The sequence below is a fragment of the Antechinus flavipes genome, chromosome 2 (genome assembly GCF_016432865.1).
Source record: "Antechinus flavipes isolate AdamAnt ecotype Samford, QLD, Australia chromosome 2, AdamAnt_v2, whole genome shotgun sequence".
NCBI lineage: Eukaryota > Metazoa > Chordata > Mammalia > Dasyuromorphia > Dasyuridae > Antechinus > Antechinus flavipes.
Genome location: NC_067399.1, coordinates 149,132,420 through 149,151,616, shown reverse-complemented (window position 1 = coordinate 149,151,616; position 19,197 = coordinate 149,132,420). Strand labels below are relative to the sequence as shown.

Below are 19,197 nucleotides of genomic sequence, written 5' to 3'. Positions count from 1 at the left end.
ATTTTGATTTTGAGACCCATTTAAACTCTTAAAAATTATGTAATTTTTCCTCAAAGAGTTTTTGTTTATGTAGATCACATCTGTTGATATTTATATTGTTCAAATTTAAAATAGTATTATAATGAAAATAATTTTGACCTTAAAGATCCCCTGAAATGGTCTCAGGGACCCTTAATCCCTGAACCACATTTTAAGAACTATTGGTTTAACATATAGAGAATAGTCCTTAAAACCAGAAAGGCCTCTATTCAAATCCTTCTTCTGACATAGTCTAACTTGGTGAGCGAATCACTTTACCTCTCAGTGCCCCAGACAATTCATTAATATGAATTTCAGAGTAAGAGCTGATGAAGAAATTTCCTAGCTGGGAGTTCCCTATATCAAATTCACAGGACTGGGGAAAATATTATGTAACTCATTTAATGTGATTTTTTTTTTCCTTCTTAAAAAATTCCTGAAAGACAAAGAAGTAACTGATAACACATTACAGCTTCTTGAGATCTATTATAAGGAATAGCAGCACATAAAAATCTTAAGATTCCAAGAATTAAGAAAGGATAAGTGTTTTGTCTTCTCAAAGTTTTATGCAGGGATACGTGATCAAATATGATCTTCATTATCAGTTGCTACATAGCTGGTCATTAAGCTAAAAAGTTATGTTTTATATGTATGCTGTAATGTAGTACCCTCTTTCTTTGTAATTCTTTGAAGGCAGGGACTGTTTTAGGTTTTAGGTTTAGAGCAGGAAGGGAACTTGGAGGTCATCCAATCCAATCTCCTCATCTTGCAAGTGAGGAAACTGAGACTGAAAGAGATCCAGCAACTTGCCCAAGATCAGTCAGTCAGGTTGTATGTGTGAGAAGTTGAAGTTGAATTCATGTCTACTAAGTCTAAATCTAGCTCTTTTGTCTTTTTGTCTCAGCACTTACTCCAGGGAGGAACATGGTATCTCTTGAATTGAATTGTCATTGAATTTTGTGGAAAGCTAAATTTCTGACATATATCACTCTGAATAACCTCAGACATTCAGAAATGGACTCAGTTTGCTTTAGTAAGTCTGTGAGAGAATTCTACTCCTAAATATGCTTTCTCTATTAATGTACCAAACAAGTGAAAAAATTGTAATTGACCTTTCTGAAAGAAATAGTCACTTGTGTTTGCCTGATCCACAGTGAGTAGTAGAAATAACTGATAAGAATTTTTGGAATGTACTATGCCCTGATAAAATATCACGTAAATGCTTAGTCAGCTCAGCAAACTTATTAGGCCTTGGGTGAACTCCATATTCCTTCAACACATTTTTGGTTCTGCACCTGCTACATGTGTAACATTATCCTAGGCTCTGTGGGAAATACAAAGATGTAGTGGGTCAACTGCCTCTAGAGATAAGGAAGAAGGAACTAAGAAAGAGATAGGCTGAGTTCCCTATAGACACGGAAACTAATTTTAAAATATATATGAATGTTGTGTGTATGTATTTGAAAATGGGATATATATATATATACATACATATGTGTGTGTGTGTGTGTGTGTGTGTAGCTTTCCCTGTCATTTGTTTGTGTAACTTTCCTATATGTTTTCCTACAGTGCCTTATTGTAACCCTTGTACAATTCACTTTAAAATAGTTAACTACTTTTAGGAAACATGAGTAGAAAAAACTTATACCTTTCCCTGAGAGACCACCTGCAGATTGGTAAAAGTAAAAGCTAGAAATCAGTAGGGGGCACCAGTGAACCAAGTTCATGTTTGGGGGAAAGAAAAGACCACTGCTTAGAGTAAGTTGTGGAATACAGTAGTAGTTGGTCTCTAGATTATAGTATCAGATGGATGTTTTCTTGTTTTAAGTTTTCTGGAGCCTTCCTGGTTCTTCATGATTACTCAAAAATTACCCACTGTAATTTCTTATTGATAGTTACAAATTATTTCAGTACTATGATCAATTCACTTTAACCTGAAAAACTTTATTTACTTGAAATTAGCCATGTTCTCTTCTATTATTTTGCTTACATTGGCTATCACTTCCTTCTCGGGAATTTTTTTCTATCATTTCTAATATGTCAATCATTTTCTTTGATGAAAAAGAAGGAAACAAACTAAGATTTGAATTGTTCTACCTTCTCTCTGTAATATATTAAAAATTATACCATCTTTCTTAAGCAGTGATGAAGGTTTTTTTTTTAAAAAAAAAAAACATTTTTTCATTTAAAAATAAAACTTAATTCATTCAAGGCTTTTAATTTTCCTGGCAGTGTTTTTGGAAGTTTCAACCATTTTTGAAATTCATTCTTAGTTATATATTCATTTTTCCATGCATCTGTTCATTCGTCCATCTATCTTTCTATCTATCCATCCATCTATCTAAAAACAGCTTTAAAGCTGAGCATATCAGTTTTGTTAGATGCTTTTCTCTTTTCTCCTCATTAGGATTACTGATAACTGTCATTTATCATAAGTTTTTTTGGCTCTTTTTTAGCCATATTTTTATCATATCTATCTTTTAAAAAATTGAAATGGGTTTCTTAAAGTCTAGGGTACATCAAAGTTAACTGTGACTCAGGTTTCTTTTCATCATTATTATGAATTCCTATATGATTTAATCATTTACACCCAAAACCATTTTCATCCTGCAGATTTTATATTGCTGGCCATTTCCTTCCTTTCTGAATTCTTCATACATGACATCCATTTCCCATCTCCATGTCTTTGCATTTGAGTGGTCTCCCATGCACATAATAAGCACTTAAATGCTTGCTGACTAATTGGCTAACTGGTCAGATTTGATTTTGGAATAGTAGTTTCCCTAGTTAACTTATAAAAGATGAAATTTCCTTCAAATTATGTCAAATATTTATGAGGTATTTTGCTTTTAACAAAACAGACTTTTAGCATATATTTATATGCTAAAATTCATATTCATTAGCATGGGTGAAATATAAATCACTACTGTGCTATTTTGGGAATGTACTTTAAGGAAGCATCATCCATATCCTCTGACTGGCTAGATGGTTTATAGCAGTCAATTCAACAAGCATTTATTGATAAATCAACAGGTATTTTGTTTTGTTTTGTTTTTCTTTGCTGAGGCAATTAGCGTTAAGTGATTTGCCCAGGGTCACACAGGTAGGAAGTATTAAGTATCTTAGGCAAGATTTGAAATCAGGTCCTCCTGACTTCAGGGTTAGCACTCTGTCCACTGCACCATCCAGCTGCCCCTCAAAGGCATTTACTAAGAATTATTTTATATTAGACATTAGGGATACAAATACAAAAGTAAAACAGTCCCTGCCCCTCCCAATGTTGCATTATATTGAGAGGATACATATGTTCAAATTAGTAAATATATATTACCAATTGTAAGTTTAAGGTGCAGTTATTCTCCAAAACCATTTGTTAACCATATATAATTTTCTGCCCCAAAGCACAAATTGCTGCATAAGATTACTTGAAGACAAGAAGCACCCTTAATCAAGTGTCATCTCTTGATTCGGAGCAATATCACTTTGGCTTTTCTTTTTATGCCTACCCCATGTCTATAGATGTCTATACAAATATACACTTTCTTAACACATAATGTTATTTCCCTAAAAACACTCTGGGGAAGGCAGTGATAAATTATAGAGGTAGGAAGATGCAAGATATAGCTAATTGGGTGAGAAAAGTACAATGGCCAATATTTAGAGTTGTGTGCAGTTAGCTGATAGGAACCAACAGTTCTAGCATTGATATTCCTTAGGATCATAAACTTAAGTTAGAAAGGATTTATAGACCATTTATTCTAACTCTTTCCTTTTCTAGATAAGGAAACTAAAATAGACAGAGCAAGTGATTTGCCCAGATTCACATGGCTGGTGAATTTCTGATGTAAACTCAGAACTTTTTGACCCTGAGGAAGGTATTCTATCCACTGTCACTCAGCTGCCTAGATTGGACTTCATATTCCAAAGGAAGAACTGTTAAGGATGCATGAAACAAAACAGAGCATAAGGTGGGACCTTCATGGCTGGAGAAGCAGCTCTGCTTTGATAGTCCAAAGGCCCCCAGAAGCATGTTCTACTGTATGTATATTCTTGTACACTGCTCTATCCCGTTCTCCCTTCTCCCATCTCTAAGACAGACAGACAGACAGACAGACACACACACACACACACACACACACATTTACACATACATTGTAGAAAAGAAACCCAGCTAGTATGTCTGCAATCATGTGTTCTGACTAATGATGGTGCCTTAGAGATCACTCAGACCATCCAGGAAAGTGAGACCTAGAGATATTAACTTACTCGTCCAAAGTTATAGACTTAGGATTCAATTCCTTTGTCTCTAAATCCAGAACTCTTACAACTACCATGTTACTGCATGCCTGAGCTGACATTTCTGCCTGACCATCTGTAATTCTCCTAATCCCTCTTCACATTCCCTCCCTGCTTCTGGCATGTCTGTGTCAGAGGCCAGGGGACCCTGACACACCCCTTTTACTAGATTAGTTTCATTTCAACAGAATGCGTACCCTTCCATTGCTACATTTCCATCAAGGCTCTCAGTCCACCAAGCTTCAGTGATACCTAGGTAATTGCCTTTCCATCCATTATAGTGAAGAGCCACAGAACACATGGGAATATAAGCCTGCTGGGACCAAAACCAGCATGAAGGAGGCTGCCTACTGTTCTATACAGCCAGCAGGCTGTGTTTCTCCATGACCCTGAGCTACATAATAAAGAGAGAGATGTTGCAGAAGGACTAAAAGTTAGGTCTCCAGTGTCAGATAAGATGAACAAAGCTTATTAATGCCTAGTAATAACAGCATGATCAGAGGATCTTTCCCCGCCCCAGCAACAACCCAATTCTCTCATTGTGATGAACTACTCTGCCTTTCAGCCTTAGAGTTCAGCCTCTCGGGAGTAGCATTATTGCCTTGCAAAATTGATGGGCAATGGCATTATTCCTTAGATTAAGGTATTTCTGTCACCATTAGCAAAATATATTTGCTTTACAATTTTAAGGAACAATCCAACAAACAGAAAGGGGGGTAAAGAGAGAGATGTGGAGAAAAGAAGCAGGAGGAAGAGGAAGAGGAGGAGGAAAGGAAGGAAGGAGAGTGAGAAAAAAAGAAAATGGAGATTATCTCAAAGCAAAGAAATACCAATGCCCACTACAAGTCACATCCCTAAGTCTAATTGTGTCCCCCACACTTGCTAAAATCTCAAAATATAGTTGCCCCAAAGACAATGTTGGATTGATCACTTAAGGAGATATATTTCAGAATCCAAGTTCCCCTAATCTCACTCTTTGCCCCCCTGCCCAATTAGGAGTATCCAATTTCTGATGCCACATATATTAAATTTCTAAACCACATGTAGATGTTTTATTGTCCCCATATTTAAAAATCGACCTGCCCAACTACTCTCCAGTCTGAGAAGCTTCCCTTCTTGGCAATGGTGACAAAGTACAGCAGCTGGAGGACTCATTCCAACAACTTTATGGTCACAATTTACAATTCAAATTGAAATCTGGGGGTGGACAGGAGACAGCAACAAAGATCATTCATTTCTATTGGTTTTTTGGGATTCATTAGCTGCCTTTGAATATGATAGATCCCAAAGTGGTGAGAGCAAACCATTTCATCTTCATAATTTTCAGAGGGTTATGATCAGGAAAGGCTTCTTTATCCTCAAGACTGAAATCTGGGGTCATAGCAGATCAAATACATGGGCTCCAGGCATCCAAACCCCAAGGATACAGATGTATCCTGTGTTTTAGGTCTCATGGGAGAGGCCTAAACATGGTAGTATGCTGGCTGTCTCAAATGCCTGGAAATAGGAACTTGGAAGAAATCCATACGTCTGAAAGCAAAAGCCTGGACAAGACCAAAGGAAGGCACAGAGAAACTCTTGAGAAGGCAACAACAGCATAAGCAAACTGAAAATGGTGCAAGAACAAAGCAGTTTGGGAACTTGGAGTGCTGCTGGGCTCCTGGATGCTTCTGAACTTTGTGATAATCAAGAAAGGAAAAGCCCTTTTCTGCCTTTTTTAGCTGGCCATAAGGTTTGTTGGAGAATGGGGGCTTTGTGTATCCCTCACCCTCAGTGTGAACCTTTCCATAGCACTGTACGTTCTTTGGGGTTTATGCTGCCAAGCAATGATTGATGGGAGAAGAGAAAGGAATAACTTTTCAATCCAAGATGGCATTGTTGCTTTTTCTGCAGTCTCTTAGCTAGCATAAGAGATTGAATTCAGAGGGAATTTTCTCTAATAGGAGACAGTATTTGGCAGCAACCACAACCAATGCTAAAACTTCTATGACCAATATTTTATTTGATTCTCTCAACCAAGATTAATAATAATAATAGCAACATTTATAGAGCATTTCAAGATTTGCAAATCACTTTACCTGCATTATTTCATTTGACCCTCATAATAAGTACTCTAGGCATTGCTATCCCAGTTTTACAAATTAGAAGACTTAAACTCAGCAAGTTTTTTGACTGGTCTTGGGGTTATAAGCCAATGTTGAAAATGGGATTCAGACCCAGATCTTTTCTTGAATCCAACAACAGAATTTCTTTCCACTAACAATTGTAGTGATAAAATTGATTTTCATAGAGTTTTATATAAATATAGATATTTATGTAGTCCTCCAAAGTTTGCAAAGAACTTGATAACTTTATCACATTTAAGCTTAACATTCACTGTATCTCACTAAATCTCATTGTGCCCCCAATCAGAAGACAGCATAGCACAAAGAATGACATGTTCAAGAAGGGAGTACAAAAGGCTTCATTCAAAGTCATGTATGGCCAGAAAAGGGGGTGGGCTAGCTACCTAGCAAGAGACAAGACTTGAGTGTTACACTAACTATAGTATCTACTGAATATTAAAAGTTTCAGAAGTAAGCCTTTAGGGCATTGGTAGATCTGCTGTATTAACCAAATCCATGACTGAAAAAGCAATTATTAAGTATTTACTATATTGCAGTAGTACTTAGCATCAGAGATACACATACAAAAGTGAAAAATCCCAACATTTAGGGAATTTATAAGGTGACAGGACAGGAAAGGATATTTTGTTCTAGGAAGTCAATGGGATGGTGAATGGAGCAAAAAGGCATTCAATAAATATAATTCCAATCTTGAAGCCCAGTAAATGGCTTTGGGAACCTGATGGACTTTCACTTCCCTCAATATTTACTGGAGATATAATTTTTGTGTATGTGATCAGTAAAGTCCTTTAACATATTGCCTCAGGAGATAAGGACTGGAAAAAGAACATAGTAAAAACAAATTTGATTATACTTTAACACTACAGAGTCGCTAGACCCAGAATAACTTCCACATTACAAAACTACAGACTTGTGGAGGGAGTACATTGAGAGGAAAATGAATGATGACTGTGTACAAGTATTTGAAGATCTTTCCTGTGGAAGAAATATTAGGCTTGCTTTGCTTATTTGTCACAGAAACATTGAACAATGGGTAGAAATCGCTAAGAGCCAGCTGTGTAGAAGTACAGGGTTGAAGTTCTACCTCTAGCCCAATCAATGTAATCAATGAATCAGTCCATTAAATTATAAACTCAGTATGACCAGGTCCTTAATCAATTTAAGAAGATTATATGATTTGGCCACTAAATAAAGACAGATAATGCCACCAAAAAAAAAAAAATGTGATTGATTGAAAGAGTCAGACACATCTCTGGATCTATGTACAAAAATACAAGTTATCAAGCAGTGAAATAGTGGAATTGAATCCAAGCCCCTGAGAACCACTGTGGATGGAAGAGTACAATTGGCATTCCTCTCTTCTCCCCACTCTCCACCATTGCTCATGTCATTGGAGAGACTAGATCAGTAGCAGATAATGTATCCAGCTGGAATCAAGAGACTGAATCAGTAGGAGAGAAGACATCCAATGATTAGTCACCTAAGTAAAAGTACTTTCAAGGATTATGATCTTTTGTGGAAGAGAGAAGACCTTCATCATCTTTTGTCTAGAATATTATTATTCTAAATAGTTTTCCTGTACAAATCTCTTTCTACTTCAATCCATCCTCCATTCAGTTGCCAGTGATTTTCCTTAAGCACAAGTCTAAATATTTCAGGACCTACATCCTCTGCCCCCTGTTTTCCCTTCTAATTCAATAAACAACAATGGTTCCTATTGCCTATTTGGTGTTTAAACATGATCTCTTCCTACTTTTTCTAGTCTTCTTACACTATTTTCTCCTTCATGTACTTTACAATATAGCTACATTGATTTCCTAAGTGTTTCTCAAATAAGATGCTCCATCACCCAACTCCTACATTTGCTGTGGTTATTCCACATACTTGAAATGTTCTCTCTTTTCCAACTCTAACTTTCTCTGGCTTCCTTCAAGACCCATCTTCTGGAAGTCTTTCCTATTCCCTCCTCTTGTTCCCTTCACCCCAGCTGATAATCACTTGTACTTATTTTCATCTTCTTTCACTCATAGCAGGACCATGATATTTTATGTGTATGTGGTTGTTATATCTTTTGTTTGTTTTTTGGTTTGCCTTTACTTCTCTAGTGCTTAGCTTAGTGCCTGGCATATGGTAAGTTCTTAATAAATGCTTGACACAACAAGTGATGAAGTAAGTAGAACAGCGAGACTTGGGTCAGAAAGACCTGAATGCAAATCTGACCTCAGTTATTTACTAGCTATGTAATTAGGCAAGTTATTCAATCTCTGTTTGCCTCAGTTTACTCAACTGTAAAATAGAGATAACATCTCCTCTCACAATTGCTACAAGAATCAAAGGAAGTACTATTTGTAGAAAGTGCTTAGCACAATGTCTGATATATCATAAGTGCTTTTTAAATGTTTTATTCCCTTTTCTTCCCCCCCCCCGACCTTGACTTGACTCCTTCCCGCCCAGTTTGACTTGACTCCTTCCCCCCCCCCACCTCCATCCCCTTAACTGGTTGACTAGCTAATTAGCTATGCATTTTACAAATGTACCAATACTTGGAGCACAGCTGAGAGCTATCCTTAAGTGGAACTTCATGAGAACTTTATGAAAGGACAAAAGGCTTTCTGGAAATTAGGAATTATGTGATCCTTTCCTCATATGTATTTACTATACCTGTGCCATTTTGCTCCCTCTCCTCATGAATCTTTTGTGTATTTTGAGAGCTGTTTTGGGGGGACACTTTTTTATAATTAATATTCTTGAGATACCATCTTAGTAATAGCTAATTAAGTCTGACTGTTAATGGAAACACACTAGTGGAGGCTTATAAGTAAGAATAATGGAAGCACACTAGTGGAGTCTTATAAATAAGAATATTAGGAACTAAAACCCTTAAAGTTAACCCCTACAATCCTGAGAGTATAATAGCTATTTTCGGGAGAACTAGCATTCCAGTAAAAATGAAGATTTAGGGAAGTAGACCAGAGAGAGTACCACATTCAAAAACTTTTTTTGAACAATTAAAGCTATTCAAAGTGGAATGGACTTCCTTGAAAAGAGGTAGGTTCTTCAAGCAAAGGCTGAGAGACTATTTGTTGGGTAGAATTTAGAAAGTATTTATATTTAGGCATGGGTTGGAGTTGATGACCTTTGAGATCTAGCTTAACTCTGAGGTTCTGTTAATTTTGTAAATGATGATATGGAACGATAGGTGTTATCAGATGAGATATCTTCACATAAAGGTCAGAGGAAAAAATACTGAGTAGTGGTGGGTTGTGACTCCCTGATGAGAGATATTGAGGGCAGCTATTTGATAATTTTACATTAATAAAAGAGGTTTGCTGTCTTCCCAGGGTACATGTCCAAGAATTTCCCAAAATTTGTAATACCTGATGACTATTGTCCAAGTTGATGATTCGAATGAAAACAAATGATACTGTCAGGAAGAATCTAGAAAACATTGCTAATGATTATTAGGTTGTGGGAAAGAAACTGAAAATCTTAGGGGCAAGTTGGAGTTTGGGTTTTTTTTAATCCCTGATATTGATTAAAGGCAAGTGGTTTGGAAGAGAGAATCAATAGATTGAGAGAACCACTAGTTAAACTGTTATTTGAGAATAAAATTTACATTTCTAGACCAAAGCTCAAAATATAAATTTGATGATATCTTAGTGAGGGATGGAATGCATCTGACAAGGGCTGGAAAAAATTATGCGTACACATTTTTCACACAGAAAGAGACACTTTTATTTGAAGTTTTTCCAAATCTAATAAAAATGACTCTAAGTCAGAAAGAGAGAGGAAGAGAGAGGCCTGCCAAAGTATAAGTACCCAGCAAGTTACTATAGAGAGAAGCTACAGCAAAGGAATAAGAACAGGAGAGATGTCCAGATGGCTCTATAAAAACAATCATTCTGCATGTCTACACAAGTACAACGAATGGGTAAGAAGCAAGATGAAATAAACATTCTAATGAAAACAAGCAAATTGGATTGTGATTGATGGAGCATGTCTATAACTAGAATATGGCTATGGAAGAATTAACAGAAAAATGGGTGGAGGGACATTAGTTATTAAAAAGTCATATACTACATGAGAAAATCTGGGAAATAGTTTGGGGGAAGCAGGGTAGAGAATATTTGGATCAACAGAGAAAGAAATAATAGTGATAATGATGTTTATGTAGAACTTTAAGATTCACAAAGAATTGTATATTTGGGTGTTGTCTCATTTGATCCTTACAAAACCTGCTGAGCTAAGTGATACTAATAGTATTATTCTCATTTTATAGATGAAGAGGGTTTGTCCATTCTTGGTCCAGGATCATGCAGCTGATAAGTATCTGAGACAGTTTTTGAACCCAGGCATTGTTACCAATCCATGCTTTAACACACCGTATTGCTTCTCAACAAAAATTATATTTCTATCAGACCACCTGGATAGAAAGAAGAAAGAAATGAATTCAAATAATAAAACATAAGATTCGAAAGCAGTTAAGTAGTCGGCAATTCCTTGACTTCCTTGTATTATACATCAGATCCCATGCTTTGTCCAAACAGAGCAGTTAATAATTTCTTGACCAATCTTAGTAATCATTGTATCCTTCATAAGATAGAGGAAACGATAAAAGGAATTCCTATTCTGAATCTAATTTTAAGCAAGGTAGAGCATGAAGAGTGATTGCCTAGGAGGGAATGATGGGAATTTTTGAGGTGAGAGGAACACTTAACCTTAGAATTTGTAAGAGATGTAGAGAAAAGCAGCATACAGTCTGACATGTAGTCTCTTTTGGGAAAAGTAGAAATGTCAAAGGGGTCAAAGAAAAAAAGGGTAGAATACCACAGCCTAAAATTCCATAACATACATCTGACTAGACTGGGTGGAATGGGAATTTCTCAAAGGTGAAATCCTAGAGACACTCAGAGAAGCATTTCAGGTGAGGTTGAAAAACTGAACTCCCTAAGAACATCAGTGTAGATATACAGGAGAGTCACTAACCAACTTACATTTCAAAAAGGTATATTTAGAAGATTGGAGGAAGGGCAAATATAAGAGATTAATTTTTAGAGTGTGGCATAGTCCTATAAAAATAGTGTCAGTATTGTGGTTCAAAATAAGCTCCAAGCTAACACTCATAAGGAATGGAAACAAAGTAAAATGGTACTTTAAAAAGGGGGCTGTCCTCTGCTGGATAGGATGATAATAATAAGGGATGATAAAAGAATGAACTTATCTCTCTTTAGAGTCTGAAGTGACCCCACCTTGTATAAGTCTCTCATTTAGCAAATGAGGAAATTGAGACACTTGTGAAAGTTGTAACTTGCCTAAAGTAGAATGGGTAATAAGTGGTAGACAATTTGAATGTAGGTCCCCCAACTCTAAAAACAGTATTCTTTTCACTTGACATTATGTTGAGTCACAATCTGTAACTGTTGAAAGATTATGCTGAATTAGAGTGGTACCGCAAAAATATAAAAATAGACAAATGTCCTGATTATTGGGGGGGGGGAAAGGAGTGGAATTTGGAGATTATAGACCAGTAAGTTTGACTTTGCTCGCTAAATTCTATAAATTATTATTAAAAGGACAGTTAGTAAGTATCTTGGGGTGGGGGGCGGGGGAGAGAGATATAACCAAGAGTCAGCAAGGCTTTATCAAGAATAGGTCATAAGAGACTAAGCTTATTTCATTTTTGACAACATTACAAGACTAGTAGATCAGATAAATGTTGTAGGCATAGTTTACCTAGATTCCAATAAAGAATCAAGCCCAAAGAACAACTGTTAGTGTTTAGTTGTCAACTTGGAAGGAGACCTCAGAGAAGTATATTTGACCTCATCCATGGTATTTGATGTTTTCTTTATGTTTTGAGTCAGAGTGACACAGTGGATAAAGTGCTGACCCTGAAATCAGGAGGAATCACCTTTCTGAATTCAAATCTGGCCTTACATACTAGCTGGGTGGCCCTGGGCAAGTCACTTAACCTTATTTGCTCCAGTTTCCTCATGTATAAAATGAGCTAGAGAAGAAAATGACAAATGGTTTCATTGTCATTGCAAAGACAACCCCTAAATATGGTTCATGAAGAATCAGATACAACTGAAAAATGGCTAAACAGATTGTTTTGAGTAAAGATTATGAACAGAATACTTATTAAATTTTCAGTGACACAAATCTAGGAAGGTGACCTAGCTAATATACTTAACAGCAGTCAGGCTACCAAAAAAAAATCTAGACAGGCTAGAATAATATGCCAGATCTAAAAAATAAATAAAATTAATAGTGACAAATATAAAGTGATTTTTGGGTTCAAAAACTCAACTTCCCAAATATAAAACTGGAAGGTATAGCAATACAGCAGTTCGTGTTTAAAAAATATGTATTTTAAACTGATCTGTTCTGGAGATAATAGGAGAAATTCTAAGTTTATTGAGGACCAGGGGTGATAAGGTTGAACCTGTACTCTAGGAAAATCAGCTCCTTGGTTGGGTGAGGGATCTAAGAGAGAATGAGGAGATAGAGATCGACAAAGCTATGCTATGATTAGGCTGGGTAATGTTCAGGATTAGCGAGGTAATAGTTTTTTTCTTCTATGCTCTGATCAGATTCTATCTGAAGAACTATGTCTGGTTTGTGGCACTGCATTGCTTCAGTGAGTGGCATTAAAAAATTCCTAAGAGATGCAATTGGGAAGGGATCCTAGATTATAATATATGAGAACTGACTGAAGGAAAAAAAGATGTTAAATCTAGAGAAAGGATGACTTAGGAGAAACAAAGTAGCTATTCCATGTTTTCATTTAGGAGAAGGATCTAATTAGTAATTAGTACAACTAGAAGCAATAGATAGAAGCTGCAGACAAGTAGATTTAGCTCAATTTACAGGAAATTTTAACAAGAGCTGTCTAAGAATGAAATGAGCTATTCTAGAAAAGAGCAAGTTCTCCTTGGTTAATGATCCTTGAGCATACAGGTACAGGAATCATTCTAACTTTGTAGGAACTATGTTTCCTAGGTAGATATTCATCAAACAGTAGAAGCTTAATAAATTTTTGTTGAGTAAATGGATGGATGACAGACAACATCCTCAATGACCTTCTGAAATGAATGAGAAGATAACGCCTTCCTGAAAACAATTATAAATATTAGCCTAACACATCCTCCTAAGAAGTTAGTTATAAACATTTTTCCAGATCAATCTTTCCAAGGCTTTTAGCCAAAAAAGGCTCAGCTCTAATTCCTGTCTCTTCAATCAGCTTAAAAAGATGAGCATACCTCCAGTTTAAGATAATTCTTGCTATGCCTCTAAGTGTTAATCCTGGCAAGATAAACCTATTGTTTCATATTTTGTCAAAAGTAAGGGTAGAAGAGAAAGATGGAAAAAGTTATGTAGAAATAGATCTTTGGGAGAGTGGAACAGAGAGACAGAGATTCGATGAGAGACAGGAAGAGAGAGATGGAGAGAGATGGAGAGAGATGAAGAGAGAGAGAGAGGGGGAGAGAGAGAGAGAGAGAGATATGGGAAGAGAGGAAGGGAGAGAAGAGAGAGAGAGAGAGAGAAGAGAAAGAGAGAGAGAGAGAGAAGAGAAAGAAAGAGAAAGAGAAAGAGAAAGAGAGAGAGAGAGAGAGAGATGAGAAGAGAGGAAGGGAGAGAAGAGAGAGAGAGAAAGAAAGAGAGAGAGAGAGAACGAACACAAGCGTAGTAAGGTTTGTAAAGTGCTTTAGAAATATGAAATAGCTAGGTGGTGCAGCAGATAGGATGTGTGACTTGGAATCAAGGGGACCAAAGTTAGGATCTGGTCTTAGACATTTCTGAGCTGTGTGACTATAGGCAAATCATTTAATCTCTTTTTAATTCAATTTACTTATCTGTAACATGGGGCTAATAATAGTATCTGTGTCCCATGGTTGCTATGAAAATCAAATGCAAAGCTATTACTATTATTTTTATCTCATGTAATACAAACCACAAAATAGTGGCTGTATTATCCCCATTTTACAGATGAGGTAACCTAGAAAATTTAGAAATTAAGTGACTTGCAAAGAGTCACACAACTTGGATGTGTCTTTGGGAGGATTGGAACTCGGGTCTTTTTGATCTGGAGTTCAGCTCTCTCTCCACTATGCTTCCTAGAAGCCTACATATAGAAATATTTTTGCATATTGTATCTCTCTCTTCCTCCCCATCCTCAGAAGAAAGGAGGTTCTTTGAAAGCAAGGGCTATTTGCCAATGCTGCTTTTGAATACTCTGTGTGCCAGACAGAAGATGCTTAGTTAAATCCTTACTAGATTAGATTGACTTGGATCTCAATACTTCTACTCTCTGAATTCTTAGTCACTAGACCTCTGATCATTTTAAATCAAAACAAAGAAGATAGCATATCAAATGCAAGAAGGAAAATAGGAAAAAGGTGGGCAAGTGCAAATTTTCAGAAAGCTTATCCCTAACACTCATGACATTTCTAGTTATTAATCAAAGAGCAAATGTGGTTAGTTCAGAGCAAAGAAAAGAAGCTTCAGTCCTGTACTTTGTGGTGCTGCTTAGATCAGTCTAAACAAGTACAACTTCCTGCATAACAAAGGTGTTAATATCAACTTAAATCTGCACTTAGAGAACTGTTATCATGTCCATAGTGATTCCTCACTCCTAAGTTTGTTTGGCCCTCTTGACCCACACCACTAAAATCTCCTGACAGAATTTCTATACTTCTTGGTTAAGTCACTTGGGAAATTCTCCTGGGGATATCAGAAGCCTGACTTTTATATTTAAATGGTGAAATGATGAACTTTTTGACTAAGCATGTCCTCCTTCTCTCCTCTTCTTTCCCCTCCCTTCCCCTTTTCCCATTTTCCCTCTTTCTCTTCCCTCCCCTTTGTTTCCCTAGTTTATTCCCTAAGGATCAAATCTTGTTCTCAAATTCCTACCTATCATTTCCACTGAAAATTTCTGATTATCTTGTTTCTGTCATTTTTGCCTACTATTCCTTATCTTTTTTTTTTTTTTTTTTTTTTGTAGAGATTGCAATCAGATATATCCTTTAATGCTGGGCTGATAGGAAATCAAAGATCCACCATTGTAGGAAGTGCTTCTAAATCAATCCTCTGTCAAGCACCCATAGGCAATGATCCCCACAGAATTCAGCTATATATGTCCCGCACAGTCAGCTGATCTTGTTGAAAATCTGCACTTCTACTTTTATAACTGGAACCTGCATTTTTTTTTTAATTTTCCGAGATGTTTGATTTTGAACTGTCAAGGGGAGTTGAGAAGAGTGAATGGCAGGGAAGAAAAATTTTCTTATTTGGGCACTCTTGATTCTCAAATGTGGCCATTTTTATAATGCCACATGCCAGATGTGGTTAACTTGGACATGCTTCAGACATTTAGCACAGTACCAGCAACATCAGCAGATGACTTACTTATAGTCACTGAGAAATCTTAGTTTCAAGACTGTCATAAATGGGTGTCAAGGAACAAGCGCTGTTTTCAGAATCAGACGTTTGGGTTCAAATCACAGAACAAATCCTATGTGACTATGGGCAATTACTTTCCTTTCTGGAATTCAGTTTCCATATTTGTAAAATATGGTTCTTTTTAACCGGCAATCCTATGATTCTGTGATCCACCTTCAGACTGCTGCAGAAAGTTAATGAAAACAACTCTAAAGTCTCACACACACTTTGAGATGCAATATAAATGTCAGTTGTTCCTGTGGTTAAATCGAGATTTTTAGGCCTACATGAAGACCACTCAGCAGGACAAGTACAAGGCAAAATTCTAAAATAGGTGAAGTTTACATCTGGCCTGCCCACCACCTGCTCTGCTGGAGTCCTCCTTCTACTTTTTCTAGCATACCAAACCTCAAGGTAGGCCCAGGAAAGTGAAGAGCTTGGCCAAAGTGACATAATAGGTTAGTGACAATGTAGTACAGACTGGCATCTGGGTCTCTCATTTGATATGCTATCTTCTTTGTTTTGATTTAAAATGATCAGAGGTCTAGTGACTAAGAATTCAGAGAGTAGAAGTATTGAGATCCATGTCAATCTAATCTAGTAAGGATTTAACTAAGCATCTTCTATGTGTGGCACACAGAGTATTCAAAAGCAACACTGGTAAATAGCCCTTGCTTTCAAAGAAGCTAAAAGTTTTGTATATGTATTGTTATTTATACATCTTTACACATATTGTTGGTCTTCTTCCCCCTTCTCTTCTCCAAGTAGAACACAAGCTTCTTGAAGGCAGGGAATGTTTCATTTTTGTCTTGATATCTCTCATGCCCGGTATGGTGCCCGGAACATAATGAAGTCTTGCTTAGAATATCAAAGGCTCTTAGGTTTATATGTCTAGAAACCTCAGAGGCCCTTTAATCATTTTACAGATGAGGAAACTGAGGCCCATGGAAGTTAAAGGTCACACAGTTATGAAGTGCCAAAGGCAGTGGTTTAGAAAGCTGCAGATGAAGGAATTGGGCACCTGGGGCAGAGAAAAACCAGCTTTGGAGAGAAATTTTTGCCTCCTTTATCATCTGCATCTAAAGATAGATCTGTTGGAAACCCTCATTTGACTGCCTAGTTTGAAGCTAGATCTAGTATTTCGGTGTTGAGAATAAGTAGACTCAGAAAGTTGCTGTGAAGTTCTGTGCCATGGGCGAGTAAGCATGTGGGGTGGGGCAAAGAAAAGCCTTTGTAATTAACTGTTTGGGAGCAGGTTTAAGGTTATAAAGGACCTGCCACCTACACAGAGAGAAAAAAGAAAGAGCAGTTAGAATGGAGGAGTGAGGGAAAAACCCTAAGCTGCTACCTGACCTATACAAGCTATAGCTCCCTGCTGCCTTCGAAGCCTGGAGAGTCCCCTCAACAAACAGCCTGTTTAGATGTTTGGTTACCATGGCAACTATCCATTGAAAGCAAGACAGCAGAGGCCCCCAGTACTTGTGTGCTTCACCTTCTCCAAAACACAAAACCCAACAAAAGGGACCGTGAGAGAATCGGAGTCAGTTTGCTTTAGGGACCAGTAGTACCTCACAAAATGGCTCAATTACTTGTCCCCTGAGTGGGGCGATATTCCTGGAGCAAGTATGGGGAAGAGGAGAACTGTGGGAGAAGTCAAGCAGAAATAATCTTTATGACAATGACAATTTAAAGAACACTAGACAACCAGCTTGCTGGGGTGTTTTTAAGCCTCCTGAGCGGGGGAGGAAAATCAATGGAGCGGTCATGTGGAAAATTCCCTCTTCTCTCTTCAATGGCCATCCATTCCCATGCTAGGGTGAAGTCATCTTGTAGCGAAAACCCAGCATTCCTTGCAAGTTATGTTCACATCAAGGTAGGGGAATGTATGCTCCTAGAAGGAGAATCAGCTTTGAGAATTGGAAGGACATTTGACTCCTGGGATAGTCCAGAATTATGAATTTTTCTCCAGTAATTATGTAATGCAAAGGAAGAGTTCTGTTTAGAAAGACTGCCACCATGAGGGAAGAATGACAGAGGATAAAGAAAGGCCCCCTCTAACAAAATTTACCTCTTTTTTTTTTCTGGTGAAAATAGGGAAAGAGGGATTCAAAACCCAAGGGAAAACTGGGACACCCATCAGGTATTAAAGCATCACTAATGAAATGTTTCAGACACATTAGATGGCTGGGCTATGTCCATGCTAGGGCAGCCTCACTGGGAAATAATTCCCACAACGTGGGCCTCTCTAAACAGCTGGCAAACTGTCCCCCTCCAGCCCAACAGGCCTCCTGCACGTGTCAGCTGTTCAGACAGTAGGTATTGAAACCCTTCTACTTATTTCCTCAGACCAAATTATCATCTACATATCTTGCCGCCCACCTCCTCCTGTGCTTCCCCAAGCAAACAATCTGAAGATTTCTTTCTGGAGGGAGGTACGCTAGTATGAATCTCCTGCCAAAGTGTTTTATCATTTGGAAAGCAAACATACAAGACCATCAGAAACTCTTCTGCTTAGAGAAAAACAACAACAACAAAAACCTCACAAATTTCCATCCAACTAGCACAACTTGTGAAAAAATAACTTTTTCTATAAAAACTGAAGCAAGTTAAAAAGTCCCACATGCAGCAAGCCTTTTATCCTACATGGCACCACAACAATCCACTGGCACACACCAAAGCTTCAGCTTCAGGAATCCCCAGGTTTTGGTGTGTAACAGAAGGCAGCAGAATACCCGACTCAGTGGGACTGGAGGATCTGGATTAACATCTTACCCCTAATGCTTACTATCTGCATGACGTTGAGCAAGTAACTTAGCCTCCCTTAGCGTCAATGCTTTCGTTTGTAAAATGAAGAGAATGGACAGGACACACATCTAAGATCCATTCTAGGTCTGATTTTAATATTCAGTGATCTTCTCTTAGAGAATTAAGGGAAGGAGTCTGGTACAATGAAGAGAAGGTTGGATCTAGAAGTAGAGAACAGAAGCTCAAATTCCCAACACTGTATGACCTTGAGAAAAATCATTTAACTCCCCTCCCTCAATTTGTTGCTCTATAAAATGAGGGGGCTGAAGAAGAAGGTCTTTTAGGGATCTTCCAATACTAAATCCAGCCATGATTCTATAGTCTATCATTTAGTACACATAATTCAAAGTTAAATCAATTTTAAAATGCCACATTTTGCCACAGTCTGTTGCAGGATTTTTTTGCTTACCTAATATGTTTTGTTCAATATTAAAATGAATTTTTTATTCCTTGGGCATATACCAACTGAAGTTTGGATGAAACATCTGAACTAAGTAACAGGAGTTACCCA

The 19,197-nt window shown here is 37.3% G+C and overlaps 1 protein-coding gene across 2 annotated transcripts in view; it reads right to left on the bottom strand.

Moving 5' to 3' along the window:
* ACOXL (acyl-CoA oxidase like) overlaps window positions 1–19,197 on the bottom strand; it is a 511,030-nt gene that overhangs the window by 42,301 nt on the left and 449,532 nt on the right. The gene's annotated exons all lie outside the window — the stretch shown is intronic.